Raw genomic sequence first — 15,595 nt, forward strand, 5'->3', positions numbered from 1 at the left:
CTTCCTTCCTTCCTTCCTTCCTTCCTTCCTTCCTTCCTTCCTTCCTTTCTTCCTTCCTTCCTTGTCTCTTGCCACTTCAGTCTACCCTACAGACTGCTGCTGAAATGATTAATTATTCTTAAGCACATTCTGACAATGTCACACCTCTACTTGTTCAATTTCAGTGCCTCCCTATTGCCTGTGGGATCAAGTATAATCTCCTCTGTTTGGCTTTTAAGGCTTTAAAAGCCTTAACAAAAAGCCTTCACAACCTGGCCCCAACCCAATTCTAATATCCATTGCACATCAATCCTCTACTCTGTGCTATGATCCAGACAAACTATCCATCCCTCTGCTTCTCACACATATGATGGGGTTTTTTTGCATACCCCAGATGACCTAAAATGGAATAATTCACATAGGAGATGCTGAGGACTTGCTTCTGAGAAACTGAAGAATAGGGGTGTTAGTCTACCACATAGTCAGAAGAAGCCTTTTTCTGTTGACTAAGTAGCTAGAGCTGCCTGATTGAGCACAGTTTACTACTCTTTCCCCCTGCATTTTCCCTAGGGGTGAAAGACTCCATTCATAGCAGGTGACACAGATCCATAAGGTGGAAAGAGTTGAGGACTACTTCCTCCCACTTTGGCTACATGGCCTTGAGAAAAGGTCCTGGCATTGTAGTCTATTTCATTTCTTTTTCTGTCCTAGATGCAGGGAGGAGAGTCTCCAACCTGGGAACTTGAGCCATGGGGATTCCAGAATCCCAGAATCCAAGCCAGATGTTGCAGCTAGAAGTCCTGAGAAGCAATGGTCCAAGGTGCTTTGGATTTGAACTTGCTGGGATTAATAGAGGAATTGGGTTAAATTGTCAGACTTATCCCTTTCTCCTCTCTAGAGACCAAGGTATAATTATGTCTCCAAGGTGTAGGGGGAATGTTTTGGTGTTTTTCTTGCTACATCTTTGAAATAAATATTCCTTTGTAAGAGCTACTCTGATGTTAAATGGCCATATAGAATTTGGGTGCTAGTCACTGGCCTTCTAAAAAGGGAGGAGTCAGGCCAGCAAGGTGGTACAGTAAATAGAGCACCAGCGCTGGAATCAGGAGGACCTGAGTTCAAATTCAGCCTCAGACACTTAACACTTATAAGCTAGCTGTGTGACCTTGGGCAAGTCACTTAATCCCAACTGCCCCTCCAAAAAAAAAGGCAAAAAAAAGGGGGGGGGGGGAGGAGTCCAGTGAGAGGGCCTGAATTTATGCCAGAAGAATGGAGAGTCCACTACACTCTGGGGTAAAGGGCTAAAACGCAACAAGACCAGGCTATCAGGCAGTGAGTTCAAAGCAAGTCCATGTCACACACATCATCTCCCTTCATCTTGGTTATTTCCCATTCTTGAAATGTACTCCCTCCTTTCCTCCACCTCATAGAATTCTTCTCTTACTTGAAGACACTACTCTCTATGTGAAGGCCCAGCTACTAGCACTATCTCTCCACCCCCCCCCCCCGCCCCCAGCTACCTTGCACTGAACTACTTTGTATTTATTTTCTGAATATAATATATATATATATGCATATGTGTGTGTAGTTGTTGTTTCTTCAGTTATAAATTTCTCTCCAGTAGGGATGGTGTCAGTCATTGTATTTGTAACCCCAGGAGCTAGGCACTTAATAAATGCTTTGTTGATTGATTGATTGACAAAGTAAACAGTATTCTGACCTACTAGTCCCCTATCCCTTTGTCAACAATTCTGTGTTGTAGGAACATTACTGGTCTTTTAATTATTCAGTTAGTTTATTTTTAGCAATCTTTTAATTTATTATGTATGTGATTCTGCCACTGCTGTGGTCACATATGCCTTCTCACATTTCTCTGAGTTCTTCATGTTCATTATTTTGTATTACAGAATAATATTCTATTGCATTTCCAGACCATATTTTTTAAAGTCATTCTCCAATTTCTAAGACCATTCTTCCTTCTTTTCTATCACAAAGGTGCTGTCTTGAATATTTTGGCGTATAGTCGACTTGTATTTCTACCCTTGGCCTCCTTGGGATATCTCTCCCATTGTGAGATTGCTGGATCAAGGGTTTAGACCTTTTCTTGCATAACTCCAAATTTATGCCCCAGACAGTTTGGCTAATTCATAGTCCCACTGTCACTGTATTAGTATGAAGGACCAGCAGCCCAGGCATCAGCTCATGCTTTACATCCCAAGGAACATATCTCATTTGACTGAACTGTCCAAGCTCCTAGTCTGAAAATGACAGCTACAACTTAATTCTTCTCTATTCTTTGTTTCCACATCAACATTATAATCTCCTAAACACCTTGTGATATCAAGTGAGACAAACATCAGATTTGTTTAAAAAAAAAGACAATCTTCCTCCCCACTCCTCCCCGACAATTCCTTCCAGAGGAGGTCACACTGCATTTCATGGTCAAAGAGTCGATCAGTACGAGTGGCTGCTACCCTCTCTCAGTAAACAGCCTTAGGGCTTGTGCAGAGGACAGCACTGTGTTACATGGCCCGCCAGCTATAAGCCTCTCACTCAGTCTGGTCTTTCCTCAGTGTCTTTCTCTGACCACCCTTGTCACCATAGAAACAATGTAACCAAGAGGAGATGTAAATCAGATGCTTCAGATCTTGAGGAATGAGAGGGAAAATTACAGTAGCTTTCCTGAGCAGCCCCAGAGGGAAAAGCCACGGTAGCTTCTCCTCTCATTCCTCAAACATCTTAGTGAAGCTTGTTTAGCCCTCACCTTGCCTTTGACACATGCTGTTGTTCAATTGTTTCAGTCAAGGTAGACTCCTTGTAACCCCATTCGGGGTTTTCTTGGCAAAGTTGCTGGAGTGGTTTGCCAGTTTCTTCTTGAGCTCATTTTACAGATGAGGAAACTGAGGCACACAGGGCTAAGTGACTTGCCCAGGGTCATACAGCTAGTAAGTGTCTCAGGCTGGATTTGAACTCAGCTTTGACACTTTATCCACAGTGCCAGCTAGCTGCCCTGTTGACCCATTCTACCTTGTGTCATACTTGTTTACGTGCCTTCTTTGCTCCTGTTGGACTATAAACTCCTTGAGCTCAGGGAGGTTGCTTTTTTTTGGAGGGGGGAGGGCAGGGCAATTGGGGTTAAAGTGACTTGCCCAAGGTCACATGGCTAGTAAGTGTTAAGTGTCTGAGACTGGATTTGAACTCAGGTCCTCCTGACTCCAGAGCAGGTGCTCTATTCACTGTACCACCTAGCCACCCCAAGGAAGGTCATTTTCCATTTTAGGGATGTAGACTGTAAGAATATATTTATTACAAGTATGGGTTGTTTTAATCTTTGTATTGTCTCCCCAGTGTGGGAGAGAATAGATGTTTAATAAATCCTTGTTGATTGATTTGTATCCCCAATATCCATCACAGTGTCTGGTATGTAGCAGGCACTTTGAATGAATTTATGCTGTGGTTTTGGAACTGTGCCAGGTGCCTTGGGAGATATTTTTTTCTTAAAATACAGCAAGTTATGCTCCCTGCAAAGGATCTATTATCATTGGGAAGATGGTAGTAATAGACAGAAAGCAACTAGGAATGCAGTGATCAAGTTTGTTAAACATTGAAGTTCATAGCAAGATAGAAGACTATGTATTGACTTACAAGGATAGCTAGGCAGTGCCATGGATAGAGTGCCCAGGTCTAGTATCAGGGAGACCTGAGTTCAAATGTTGCCTCAGACACTTACTAGTTGTGTGACCCTGGGCAAGTCACTCAACCCTGTTTGCCTCGATTTTGTCATCTGTAAAATGAGTAGTCAAGAAAACCCCAAACAGGATCACAAAGAGTTGGACATGACTGAAAAGGACTAAACAATTGGGTTACACTAAGAAAGTCACATGAAAGAGCTGACTTTTGATGGATGGATCAAGTTTGAATTTGTTGAAAGGAGAAAAAGGAGAAAAAAGAAAAAGATACCAGATTTAAGGACTAAGCAACGAAGCATTATGAGTAAATTTGAACACCGAAGTTGAAAGAGCAGCTATGCCTCCTAACTGCCTTCATAATTGGGATTCCTCTGTACTGATTCCTAACTTTGATATCTCCATTCCCAGAGATGACTTTTGTTAAATGTTCATGTGAACATTCCTTTTTAAAGTTCGCTGCCAATTCTCCATATATGTTTGATTTAATGTGACTTCTTAGCATTCACCTTTCCCCTTCACAACTTTGCTCAAGTTATTTTTATATTTGGGGTGATGTATTTTTAAAAAATTATCTCTATGGATTGCTGCATGGTCACTTTGTCATTTATCATGAGACCGACTAAAACTGATTAGCTGGGTCTCAAGTACCTTGCCCAGATACAGCTCAAGTCCCTGACATGTATGTGTCAGATGAGTGGTTTCCCCCTTTTTCCCTTTTCCATTTATTTTGGTAGGGTTTGAAAATATTATTTGGTTGAGATGTGTGTGTGTACGTGTATGTTTTGTTTTTAAAGACACTTTGAAATCATCTCTGCTGTTTATAAACCTTTCTCATAGTATAACAAAAGCACTTTTGGCTCAGGCTTGGTCTCTGTGGCATTCTACTCAAATTCAGGTTTTTTCCCCCTACTCTTCAAAAACAAAACAAAACCAGAAAGGGCCTATTTTTGGGTTAAAATTAGCTGTAGAGAAAAAACTGGGCTCTGAACAAAAACCACCCTTGAGAGTATCTTTTGTTTCTTTGGCTCTTTGCTCTGTAATAGCAAAGTGGAAAAAAACCCCAGCTGTTAGCTGTTTATACAATATTTTTTTATTTTTTAAACATTAAACAATAGCTGTTTTCTTCTCCAAAATAATGGCACATTCTTTCTTGCACCATCTAAAGTCCTCTGCCCATGTGGCAAATGAGGATTGGTATCCCACCCTGCTGTTTTTTTGGAGGACATGGATAAATACCCAGCATCTTAAGAAAAACTTCTTTTGAAGACAGAATTCAGTTTCCCAGCACGGATTATTTGGTTTAATAACATTTTAGAATCCTGTAAGTCACATTTGGATCTGCCTAGAAACAGAACCACAGGGCAGGGAGGAGTTCCCACGTTTTTTGTTTGTTTGTTTGTTTAGTCCCCAGAGTCCCTTGGCTTTCAATAAATCTCCTTCACCTTTCTTTGTATTTTCAGCAGCTTAGTGCAATGCCTGGTGCATAGTAGAAACTTAATAAATATTTTTTGAACTCTATTTTCTGCTTTATACCATATGAAAGTCTATTCTAGAGTTTACCATGTATATATATACATAAAAAATGAAATAAAGAGATTTTTTCATAAAGAAAACTTTGGTACATGACAACTTTTTTTTTAATATCATAAAGCTGTTAGATGTTTACCAGAACACAGTCAAATAAATTAATGAGAACTTAGATTCTGTTTCTTGTCAACCAACAGCTTTATTCTTGGTGTTGTCTTTGCAAGAGACGCCCACATATCATGTTCAGCCTCCAGTTTGTTTCTTGCTTTGGATTTGATTGAGAACAGGACTGAGGATCCTGATTCACAGAGATAAGTTGTTATAAACAGAATTCAAGTCCTCTCTCAGCCCATTTAGTAGAAATGATTATGTACTTCTCTAAGGGTACAACAAACATTTTGTGACTTCATTGATTGGAAAGCAGTTTGGAGTTTCTGGTTTTGAAGAGATCAGTTAGCTCATCTTTCATTAAGTCTCTGATACTAGTTTTTTCTAGCTCACTGTGAAAATGATTTCATGTCCAAGTGTCATTTCTCTGGTTTTAATTAGTAGGGAATCTTAAGGGCAATTAGTTGGTCCAGTAGATAGAGTGCTGGGCCTGGAGTTAAGAAGACTCATTTTCCTGAGTTCAAATCTAGTCTCATACACTTATTAGCTATGTGACCTTGGCCAAGTCACTTAATCCTGTTTGCCTCAGTTTTCTCATCTGTAAAATGAAGTGGAGAAGGAAATGGCAAACCACTCCAGTATCTTTGCCAAGAAAACCCTCAGTGAGATCACAAAGGATCAGACAAGACTGAACAACATCAACATAGATCCCTTATCAGAATAATTGTTTTCAATGTAGAAGACAGAATACATAGAATTAGAGAGGAAACTCAACAGCAGTAACACCTACTATGTGCCAGGTACTATGCTAAGTGCTTTACAAATATTAACTCATTTTATCTTCACAACAATCCTGGAGGCAGGTGGTACTATTATCCTCATTTTAAAGTTGAGGAGACCAAGGCAAACAGGTTAAGTGACTTGCCCAAAGTCCAGTAAGTGTTAGAGGCCTGATCTGAGCTCAGGTCTTCCTGACTCCAAACCCAGGTCCCTATTCCACTGTGCCATCTAGTTACCCCATAATTATTTCTTCAACCGTGTTTTTGAAATTCTTTGGTTGAATTCTAATAGTGCCTGTCTTCCCCCATGTCCCTACCTCACTTCTTTGTGGAAAAAAAATCTATAATTTTTTCACTAATATGACTATTTTTGGAATGTTTCAATAGGATATTATAGTTATTTGCCAAATATTCTCTGTACCCCTTTGCCAAACCCTCTTACAGTATGTGCACTCCAGTTGGGAATCTTTTGCCATGTGGAAACATTTATATATGACTCAATTTAACCAATATTTATAATCATTTAGCAGGCATTGTGCCTGGGGATACCAAAAAACAAAGACAAAAACAAAAGAACTGAATAGCGGCTGCCCCCAGGGAGTTTAATTTCTACTGGGGTGATAGAACAGGTGTGACTGAAAGTAGCTTCTCTGCTTGATCAAATGAGTTAACATATGTAAAGTGCCTTGCAAACTTTAAGATGCTAGATAAATGTTAGTTATTATTATTAATTATGATAATAATAGCTGGCACTTGTATATAGTGCTTACTACATGCCAAGCACTGTACTAAGTGCTTTATAATTATCTCATTTGATGCTTACAAAAACCCTGGGAGATAGGTGCAATTATTATCCCCATTCTACAGTTGAGGAAATTGAGGCAAACAGGGGTTAAGTGACTTGCCCAGGGTCATACGGCTGCAAAGTGACTGAGTCTGGATTTGAATTTAGGTCTTCCTGACTCGAGACCTTGTCATCATCAACATCATAATGCCTAAAGCAGCACCAGGGAAGGCCCCTGCATTATTCTCTTTGTATCCTCTGTGTTCTGTTTATGGGTCCAGTCCACCAATATCTTGATCAGCCCAATTTATGGAATTAAGAGACTAAATCTTGCTACTCCCCACTTCCCCAGGTGCTAATGAAATAATCTATCCTTTATACTCTTCTCAGTGACTCGGAACAAGGTAAAGCTAGGGAGATTTAGAACCCTCTTGTAGATTTAGTTTGCCTCCCTCTTTAGTTTACAAAAATTACAAGTACCTTCTCTTCCCTCTTCCTCACCCCCTCCCCAACTTCTACCCTTGACATATTTCTTACTCTAATAATGATACCCTGGTTCATATTAATGCTACAAAATCAACAGATTCATGTTTCATTAACATTTTAAAACCTCCACAAACTGCTTCCTTTTAGTCTTCATGTAATTTCTTTCAACATTGTGGGGAGCCAGTTATGGGGAACCCTGTTGTCCAGCAACAGGACTGAGAAAGTATCACTGACCCAGAGGTTGCTATAGAAAGAGACAGGACTCCCAGAATGGTGAAAGTAGAGAGCCAATGTTTATTCTTCCAGGCACAAGCTTTATAGAGCCATAATCCTCCTCCTTAATGTCTTCCCCTGAGGACATTGCCCACTTGTCAGCTCCAGGCTGTGGGTGTAAATGCTGTGCTTATCTTGAGGACCTAATCCTCATACCTGTGTGTTTGCCTGGGGGATGGGGAACTGATCCAGGCCCATCAACAGGCCAAACACCTGAGAGGGCTTGTTCAGCCATCAGGGTCAGAGTCCCACTGGCCTGTGGAGCTCAACACAACATCTGCGTGGCTCAATAGATAGACAGGCCTAGAATCAGACCTGAATTCAAATCTGTCCTCAGACACTTGCTAACTGTGTGAACCTGTGCAAGTCGATTCACCCTCTTTGCCTCAGTTTCCTCATCTGTAAAATGATCTGGAAAAGGAAATGACAAGCCACTCCAGTATCTTTGCCAAGAAAACCCCAAACGGGGTTACAAAGAGTCTGCCATGACTGAAAAATGACTAAACAACTATTTCTTTCAGAATTTAACAGGCTTTTACAGATCTCTGCACTTTGGTACATGAAACATTGTCTAAAACTACAGAAAAGGATGTTATGCATTCTTTGTAATGGTAAGTAGTTGTACTTTTCTCATCCTAGTATATCACGACTTTAAATCCAGCATAACAAATGTTTTTCTGGATTTAAAGTAGTCTCTTTGCTACTGACCTAGTTTCTACAGCTTAGTTATCACTGTCTGAAAAATATTCTGAGCTCCTTAGAAGAAAAATACACCTGGTTAGGAAATAGGATCTCTTTATCCCTGCTTTCCCATGACAATGAGTCAGTCACTTAAAACCATAAAGGACTATTATAATCTCTAATGCCCTAATGAACTGGAAACCCTATTGCTACTTCAAAATACCATGTTTTAATGCTATTTCTCATTAATACACACTGGTGACATTTTTAATGAAAGAGGCATTGCATCACACTTTCTTATTTTAAAGTTTAATTTAATTTACTGTTTCAAATTTTAAGTTCTGAAATTTTCTCTCCCTCCCTCCCCACCCCACACTAAAAAAGAACAATTTTCTTTTCTTTTTTAATAGCACTTGATCCAAGTGTGATGACTAGATACCAAGAAAATGTTCTTGTGGTTTAGGGGTCAGTCACTAGGGACACATTCTGCTTGGCATCCTATCCTTGGTTTCCATTTGGCTACTGAATCTCCCTACCAACATCTCTGCCAACCTTCCCTGCTGTGGCAACACACACTCTTCTCTCATCTTTGCCATTCTTTCTTCTCAAACATAAGGGGCCTGGGTGAGGTGCTCAAGTGTCCAGTCACAAGGTTGGCCTGAGTCCCACTGCCCTCTTTTTAGCCCATAGGGGAAAAGGTTGCTGAATGAAGTCTGTTACAGTTTCTTATGGAAACAAAAAGTGTTTCTGTTCCCAGATTGCCTTGTCCTCCTCATTTAACTTAATGAAAACTACTTCCCTAGGAAGGCCACATGAAAGAATTCCATTTAGTGGTATGTTCTCTTCCATTAATAGCAATTGGGGAAGCCAACTATTATCTATCTGTTATCCTTGAACTTGAGGCCAGCTTTAGGATGTATAGGACTGAGGATGATAGGATGCTTACAGTAGCTCATTCATTTTAGAAGACAAATATAGCCTTTCATTTCTAGTCTATATATGTCTTTGCTTTGGGGGATGTGTTTCTTAGAAGCATCAGATTGTGAGGGTTATATCTAATCTGTGGCTATTTTTTGTTTTATAGGATTATTTAATCCATTCACATTTAAATTATGAGTTAGATTTATGTTTTCCTGTCTTCTTTTCTTTAATATTCTCTTGTTTTTCTAAATTTGTATTTTTTGTTCCTCTTTGTCTCTATGATTAGTTTTATTTAATCTACTTTAACCCAACCCTTTTTCCATAGCCTTTCTTAACAGCCTTCCCTTCTAAACTTCCTGCCCTTCCTCTTTGTCAACTCTTTCCCTAATTTTGGAATTTCATTTAACTGATTGATTTATTTTTCTTTCTTTATTTGATTTGTCTAATAATTCCTATCTTTCTTTCCCCTTTCTCCCTTGCTTTTCAGATAAGTTGTTGATTAAAAATCCACCTTCCTCTTCCCCCACTGGAAGGCAACTATGAAGACTAGCCCCAAAGCACAGGTCTGCTTAGTGAGAGGATATACAGACCCCAGGTCTCTTTCCCCTACATATGTATATTAAGCTGGTATAATTAAAAAAAAACCCAAACAACTAAATGATAATTGGCTACCAAAAGGTTATCTATGTATCTTTTCAGGGGAGAGGAGGCCAAGAAGTACTTGGAGTGATCAAGCTGAAGTTTTGGCACCGATTTCCACTCCTCTATAATGAGTTAAATAATAATACAGCATGAGACTGGGTGGGTGGGGCAGGTCAAGTACTTTACAAAATTCTCTGTTCCACCTTTTATTCTTGTGCATATATTGGGAGTGAGGGGAAAACAATACCTTAACAGTCTGGGGATTGAATGATTGAATACAACTTATCTGAGCAGGATTCTGACTTCTATGGTTAGCAATTTACCAAATCTACCAATCTACCAAAATACACACACACACATACCATCAATCTGTGAACTTATGGTGAACAGTAAAAAGCATCTATACTGATTGGATAAACTGTATGGTTTGAAGGTATAACTGGGAGAGCACAACCTGTGAAAATATAAATTAAAAAGGGACACTGATTCCCATACACATAACTATGTTTAGCTTTTCTTATGAAAGAAGACCACAATAAATTTCTATGGTCTGTACAGATATAAAACAGTTATATAGAGAATAATAGGTGACAAGACTTTCCTGTTGTTGGGAAAAAACCCCAAAAGAAAACTATGCTTTATATTCATTTAAATATGATTATTACAACATTATCTGGGACTATTTGAGCACTTGGTTGGACTCTTTGGTCCTTTCCAGCTCTAGGGCTATGGTTCTACAATTCTAAATCATCGTATAGGTGGTGGCTAGTTGGTGAAGTGGAGAGAATGCTGGTTTTGGAGTCAAAAAGCTGTTGTTCAATAGTGCCCCAGTCTTTGTGACCTTATTTGGAGTTTTCTTGGTGTGTGGGGAATGGGGACCCCAAAAATCCCCTACTCAAAATTAAAAAATCAGAGGTGTCTTGAATTAAGAACAGGAAACTTTTATTCAGTTCTTTCGAGAAGAGGGCATCCCTTCCACCAGGACGGGCCAGTAGAATGAGGCAGGCAAAGGAAGATTTTATACCCTAACGCAGTCAAGTCCCCTCCCACTACTGTCCCTTACTCCCATTGACTGGAGGCAGGCTTACAGTCTGGGCGCAAAAAAAGACAAATGACAAGGAAACAGGGTATAGCCAATCCAAGTGTACACATCTTTATTTGGCAAATGCCAAAGTAAAGAAGGGAAAGGGTCTAAGAGATTCCTAAAGGGCTTAATGCTGATTGACAGCAGGGAAGGGGGAGAAGGGTCCTAGGTTGTGTAATTTCTTAGGAAACCCAGGACTCAGGTATGTCCAGTCTTACAAAAGTCTGTCCCTGGTTTTGAGATAGTCTCTCCCTTTTCCTCATTCTGAGGAGTCCTCACAGAGGGTGCAGAGAGAGAATGTACCCCACTCATTGGCAAAGATACTGGAGTGGTTTGCCATTTCTTTCTCCAACTCCTTTTACAGATGAAGAAACTGAGGCAAAGAGCAATTAAGTGACTTGTCCAGGGTCACATAGTAAGTATCTGAGGCTGCATTTGAACTCATGAAGACGAGTCTTCTGCTTCTAAGCCCACTGCTCTATCCATTGTGGCACCTAGCTGTCCAGAGTCAGGAAAACCTGCATTCAAATTCAACTTCAGAAACTTACTAGCTGTGTGACCCTGGGCAAGTCACTTAACCTGTCTTTGCTGCAGTTTCTTCATCTATAAAATGGAGATTATAATTGTACTTACTTCCCAGGGTTGTTGTGAGGATCATATAAGACAACGACCATGAAGTGTTTAGCATATAGGGGTGACTAGGTGGCCCAGTGAATAGAGCACCAGTCCTGGAGTCAGGAGGACCTGAGTTCAAATACGGCCTCAGACACTTAACACTTACTAGCTGTGTGACCTTGGGCAAGTCATTTAACCCCAATTGCCCCCCCAAAGGCCACAAAAAAGTGTTTAGCACAGTGACTAGCCCATAGTAGGCACAATATATATGTTAGCTATTATTATTTAGTTGTAGTAGTAGAAATAGTACTGCACTTAGCACAGTACATGGCACATGGTAAGCACTTAATATTTATTAATTGATTATTGTGTTAGATAAAATGTCCAGACAAGGCCCTTGATCTCTAGGAGCCTATATTTTAGTGGAGGAGACGATTTGCACATGTGTACAACAGACATGTACAAGAACTGATTGAACCTCATTCTCTTACATCCCTTCTAGGAAAGGAGAAAAGGCATAAGTGAACAATGCTGTGGTACATATAGTATCGATAGGAAAATACTCCATTTCCCAAAATGCTTTGGGATGAAGGCACATGTTCCAAAAGCACCAATCAAAGACTACTAGGAATAAAAGGAATCTTTAGTAGCTAAATAGTCAAAAAGATATAAACAAATCATTTTCACAAGAAAAAAATGCAAGTTGTTGAAAACTATACAAAAAGTTTCAAATCAATAACTGGAAGAAAATGTAAATTAAAAATAATACTGAAGTTTTACCTCATATCCATCAACTTGACAAAGTGGAAACAATTGGTGTTGCAAGAGACATAGGAAGACAGATAACTAAAAAATAAAATTTTGATGGAGCTATGAATTGATCTAACTGTTCTAGAAAATCATTTGGAACCATGCTAGTAAAGTGATTAAATTGTTCATACCTTTTGATTCAGTGATACCACTCCTGGGTCCATACACCAAGGAAATGACCCATAAGTAATAAAATGTTCAGGACAATATTTTGTGTGTGTTAGTATTTTTTTAATTTGTTTTTTGCTTTTTGGAGGGGGGGAAGTAGGGCAATTGGGGTTAATTGACTTGCCCAAGGTCACAAGGCTAGTTTTTTTTGTGTGTGTTAAGTGTCTGAGGTCAAGTTTGAACTCAGGTCCTCCTGACTCCAGGGATGGTGCTCTCACTGCACCACCTACCTGCCTCTATCTGGGGAAGTCTTCCTACTGGGATTTCTCTATACCAATAAAATCATGGGTATGGTCCAAAAAAAAAAAAAAAAAGAAAAAGGAAGGATGAATATGAGGAACTCAGAGAAACTTTGGAAGACTTCTATGAACTGATGCAGAGCAAAATAAATAAAAGCAAAAAAATAACAGCAAGAGAATATACATAGTGACCATAAAAATGAAAAGAAAAACAGCACTGAATATCAGAATTCTGCAATGCAATGACCAATCTTGACTAGAGAGGACTAATGATGAAGTGTAACACCTTCCTCTCTGTCAAGAGGTGGTATATTGTGAGTGCAGAATGAGGCATCAAAAGACACAATTAATATGATGATTGGTTTTACTTAAATGTACTTTTTTGCTATGGGATAGGGTCCTATTGGGTGAATAGATTATGTGAAAGTGGCAGCAATATAAATAAATTTTAAAAGAAATACCCAGAAGAAATGTACCTATATGCATACAGATAGAATAGCTTCCTAGTCAGTTTGTGTTTTAAGGAGGAGTCAGCTGGACAAGACCTGGGGCAGCTGCTGACCAGACTTGCCTGAGGCAACCTGGGAATAATAGAAGAAATAATAATAGCACCTTAGTTTACAGTGACCTAGCTGGGCTATGCATCCAACTGGTCAGCACACTGCAGAACCTGTCTATACTTGGCACGGATCTAGAAATAGAAATAGTGATGCACTCTAGCTGACAAGACTGCCTACATTAATCCTTTTGGTGATACACATTTCTGGTCATTGAGATCAAATAATAATGGGAGAGAGGGAACAGTAAGAAAGGACACTCACCTAGAAATTAGAAGTATTTCCCGTTATTTCACCAAAGGGTTGGAATACTAGGCCCTTTTTACTTTCATACTCTCCTGGATAAATATCCTTTTAAAAAATGTTAATTGAAAAATGGCATCTGGGTGCCACAGTGGATAAAGTACTAAGCCTGGGAGTCAGAAATACCTGAGTTTAAATCTGGCCTCAGATACTTACTAATTGTGTGACCTTGGGCAAGTCACTTTACTCTGCCTCAGTTTCTTCACCTGCAAAATGAATTGGAGAAGGATATTGCCAACCATCCTGTGTCTTTGACAAGAGAACCCTAAAAGGGGTCATGAAGAATCAGACATGACTGAAAAAGACTGAACAACAAAATATCAATGTTAATACGTGGTTTTCTATGTCAATATGTGGCCCTCAGGAGCTTACAATCTAATGAGGGAAATAACATATGAATAAATATAAAGAAAACAGGCTATGTACAGGATAAATAAGAAATAATTAAAAGAATGAAGACATTAGAATTAAGAATGGTTGGGAAAGATTTCCTATAAAAGATGGGAACTTAGTTGGGACTTAAAGGAAGCCAGGGAAGCCAGTAGACAGAGACAAGGAGGGATAACATTCCAGGCATGGAGGACAATTGAGAAAGTGTCCAGACCCCTGAAATTGGAGTGTCTTGTTCATAGAACATTTACATTGCTGTAGTCATTATATGTAATGTTTTCTTGGCTTTGCTTACTTCACTTTGCATCTGTTTATGTAAATTTTTCCATGCTTCTCTATATTTATCATGGTCATTTCTTGCAATACATTTATTATTTATTCCACAACATTTATGTGCCACAATTTGTTTAGTCATTCTGCAGTTTATGGATATCTACTTTGTTTTCAATTCTTTTTTTTTTCTTCCTTTTGGAGGGCAGTTGGGGTTAAGTTACTTGCCCAAGGTTACAAAGCTAGTTTTTTTGTGTGGTTGTTAAGTGTCTGAGGCCAGAACCGAACTCAGGTCCTCCTGACTCTGGGGTCGGTGCTTTACTCACTGCACCACCTAGCCTCCCCTGTTTTCAATTCTTTGCTACCATAAAAAGTGCTGCTATAAGTATTTTGGTGTATATGGAGTCTTTCTTTTTTTTATCAACAATCCCCTGAGGCATGTTCCTACTAGTGGAGTCTGGGAGAAAAAGTGTATGGACATTTTAGTCAATTATTTGCATAATTCCAAATTGCTTTCCAGAATGATTGTACTGATTCACAGCTCCACCAACAATTCACTAGTGTGTCTATTTTCCTATAACCTGTCCCATATTGACTATTCTAATCTTTTATATCTTTACCAATTTGCTGTGTATGAAATGAAAAAAACCCAAGGAACTTTGAGTTGAATTTCTCTTATTATTAGTGCTTTAGCTGTGCTACTCCTGAGAGTAGGACTTGACTGAACAACTGGAGGTTAGGAGAGATAACATTCCAGGTATGAGTGGAACCCTGTGCAAAGGCCCGGAGATGGGAAATAGGAGATAGGACAGCAAGTAAGTTGGGTTTGGCTAGAACACAGTGTTTGAAAGGGAGAAATGTGAAATCAATCTAGAAAAGTTGTTTGGGAGAAAGAGAAAAATTTTTTGGAGCTGGATTATGATGGCTTTCCATGCCAAAAAGAGAAGTTGATATTTTATCTAATGGGAAATAGGGAGCTACTAAAGCTTCTTAAGCAGGGGAATGGCACTGGTCAGAACTCTATTTTAGAAATGTGGATTTGCCACTGGGATGGAGGAAGCAAGGAACTGGAAATGGGGAAACCAGTTAGGAGCCTATCTCAATATTTTAAGTAAGAGGGCCTAGACTAGGTTGGTGGTTGTGTGAAAGGGAATGAATGTGAGAGAGACTGTGGAGGTAGATCAATGAGAATTGGCAACTGATTGGATTTGAGGGGGAGAAGGAGGTGAGAGTCAGAAGTGACTCATAGACTGTGACTGTGTCTGTGACAGGTCTCCTGTATAGAAAGAG

Source organism: Petaurus breviceps, unplaced genomic scaffold, assembly GCF_028583685.1.
Source record: "Petaurus breviceps papuanus isolate PSGF00001 unplaced genomic scaffold, PetGlider_PUasm1.0 90977, whole genome shotgun sequence".
In the NCBI taxonomy this organism is placed as follows: domain Eukaryota; kingdom Metazoa; phylum Chordata; class Mammalia; order Diprotodontia; family Petauridae; genus Petaurus; species Petaurus breviceps.